The 3,119-nt window shown below is 51.7% G+C and overlaps 1 protein-coding gene across 2 annotated transcripts in view; it reads right to left on the reverse strand.

The window, feature by feature from the left end:
• HNRNPLL (heterogeneous nuclear ribonucleoprotein L like) overlaps positions 1 to 3,119 on the reverse strand; it is a 63,600-nt gene that overhangs the window by 59,986 nt on the left and 495 nt on the right. The window lies entirely within an intron of this gene.

A 3,119-nucleotide genomic window follows, 5' to 3' on the forward strand; every position in this document is an offset into this window, starting at 1 on the left:
CAACTTCCAAGGGAAGTGGTGCTGGCCCCTACCCTGGGGGTCTTTAAGAAGAGGCTGGATGCCTACCTGGCTGGACTCATTTGAGTCCCGTTTCTCTTTTTGGGGTTTTTTGTTGTTCTCCCGCCCTGGCGGGGGGTCGGGCTAGAAGATCTACTAGGTCCCTTCCAACCCTTAATCTATGAATCTATGAATCAAACTCAACACTTTGAAACACCTCCTCTTACTATGCATGCACACAGTAGCTCCACCCTATTCCTTGCCATTCCATGGCTCTGGAAAGCCCGGAGGGATGGGAAGGTCAAAAGCCTTGAGAATTGCTGGTACTAGTTCAAGGCAGGAGAAAGCAGGAGAGCAAAGATGCAAAATCCCTACCCCAGATACGAAATAGTCTCTATACATCTACCTGCAGTGTTGGAAGCTGAGAGGCATAAAGCAGCTCGTCTCCCAAAACAATACTCATACATCTTGGAGAGGAATGGCAGAATGGATCAGTCAGCCCACTATGCCCAGAAGGGCAGAATCCTAATGGATCCCAGCTCTCACACATGGGGACAGGGAAAGTAAACAGCTTTCCTCTGAGGGGCAGCCCCTCCCCAGATGCCAGCATGCACACAAGAAAGCAGAGAATATGACGGACTGAGTTCACTGCCTCTATATATGTTATGTCTCTTCGCCAGTCTGGTCCCATTTCTAAACAGCCCCCAATCCCAACCCCCCCGCAGTTTCATAGTGCTTAGGGTCAGAAGGGACCTAAACAGATCATCAGGTCCAACCTTCTGCCCTGGGCAGGAATGGGCACATTGGTCATATCACCCCAGCTGAATATCTGTCCAGCCTCCTCTTGAAGACCCCCAAGGTAGGAGAGATTACCACTTCACTTGGAAGCCCATTCCAGAGCCTGGCAGCCCTAACTGTAAAGTAACGTCTCCTGATGTCCAACCTGAAATTCTCTCTAACAATTTGTGGCTATTATTCCTAGTAACTCCAGGTGGTGCCGTTCATTCTCAGATTTCAGCCCAGGGTACAGTCTGAATTTAGGCTCCACCTACACTGAAGAGTGTCCTGAGCATAGCAAGATCATTTTAAAAAACAACCCAAACTCCTAACATACCCATCCTGGCAAAAATCCTAATGTAGACATCACTGTTGATAGTTTAATTCCACTTGAGAAACTGGGTAGCCAAAAGAACTTTGGTGGTTTTGCTTATGTAGTTTGACCAGCAAAGTCTTTTAAGTGTAAGCATACTTTCATTGAGCACAGGGGGTACCTCGGTTTCAATGACCACAGCGCATCCCCTTGGAGCCATGCTGTAAACTGACAAGAGGCTGCCTGGAAATCCCCTTCCCCAGTCTTGCTGGAAACAGGCATTTCATAGTTTCATAGTTTGCAGGGTCGGAAGGGACCTAAGCAGATCATCAAGTCTGACCCCCTGCCTTGGCAGGAAAAAGTACTAGGGTCAAACAACCCCAGCAAGGTGTACGTCTAACACGATTTCAATCTCTGTGGCTCACAAGCTTTAGCACATGCCATTCCCAAGATCAACAAACTTATTCAATACTGCCCACCAAATGTCAGTGGGCCTTGTTCTACAAAATTGGGTCCTGAGGGCTTAGCACCACTCCCACACACTAGGACTAGATTCGGGGGACCCAGGACTCCTGCCCCCACCACCCCCCAGGACTGGATCCCAGGAGACGAGAGCCAACCACCCCTTCCGCACTGGGATTAAGGCTCAGGGACCCAGAGTCACCCCCTCCCAGCCCTCCACACGCAGATTGGGCCATGGGACCCCTCACCTGGCCTTGCGCACTAGGACTAGGTGTCCAATCAATCCAGGGTACAGAGCTCCCCATGGGCGTGGAGATTTGACAGCAGAGGAGAGGTGACACTGCTCCAAACCTGGAAGCTGGATGGATGTTGATCACCCCAATCTAAGCCCCTGGGAACCAACCTTTTTGGCAACTGTACCACAAATTAGCTCTGCACCCTTCTGCGTACTACCCCAACCCCCTTCCCTGCCCAACCTGCAGCTCTACTTTCTGCTCCGTGTCTTGTGTCCCCTGTGCCATCCACTGCTGTGCTGCCTGCCCCTTCCCCAATGTGTCTCACACACGGGATTCTTGTGCCATGGGTGCCACCAGCTGGCAACTCGTGATCTAAAGACAGATTTTAGAGCACACAGACAGGCTCTGGACAGATGAAAAGGACCCGTCTTATGGAAGAACCCATCAACCAGCTGTTCAAAGGTAACTGTTCCAGCTGCTCTTGCAGTTATATAAATGGAGTAAAAACATTGTAATTTTACCCTTCTTTCATTCTGGGTCAAACATGAGTGATTTAAATCCCTTTTACTGATATTGGATGCAAGTGTTACTTCCTTAGGCTCCTACCTACCCTCCTGCTGCTTTTCCTAACAGCCAGCACCTGCTCCCCAGCAGCAGAAATACCCCTCCTCTTTTAAAGCAGGTTGCACGTAGGTCAGTCCTGCCAGCTTTAAAATAACCTTTCAGACAGAAAGGGCCACTCAGATCAACTAGCAAAGCACTCTGCCCAGATACCTTGCAGGCCTCAAGAGGCACTGACCCTGTCACAACCTACCCTGCAGGTCATTTTGAAAACTTTTGCTCTGGTTCGGCAACTCCCAAGATTTCCTGACCGCTGGAATGCTGCCAGCCCGTACCCTCTCATACAACACCCTGCACCAATATCAACCTTTCAGCAGCGCTTACTGCAGACTGCTTCCCATGGTGCTGCCAGGAGCAGCCTCGGGCCCCCGGCTCTGGGTCACTTCGGAGGCTCTCCTCCCCATCACAAAGCTCACCCCCTCACCAAGGATCCTCTTCCACAATACCAAGGAGGGCCGCCATGCAAAACGCTCGTTTCCAGCAGAAACAAACCCACAGAGGCACCTGAAACATCAAATCCGACTTTTCACACCTTCTCTTTCTACCCCCCACCCCCTATTAGGAGACTCTGGCGATGGGCAGCAGAGAGACACCAGCAGCGGAGGAGGCCCCTTACCGACACCCTGGGGGGCCCACACGGCTTCGCCTCCCACCCCGCAGCAGGGAGCAGGGACCCAGCCGCGCCGGAAACGGGAGCTCCCCGGGGCGGGCAG

Source organism: Gavialis gangeticus, unplaced genomic scaffold (genome assembly GCF_001723915.1).
Source record: "Gavialis gangeticus isolate Ggan-Ray unplaced genomic scaffold, GavGan_comp1, whole genome shotgun sequence".
Classification (NCBI taxonomy): Eukaryota; Metazoa; Chordata; order Crocodylia; family Gavialidae; genus Gavialis; species Gavialis gangeticus.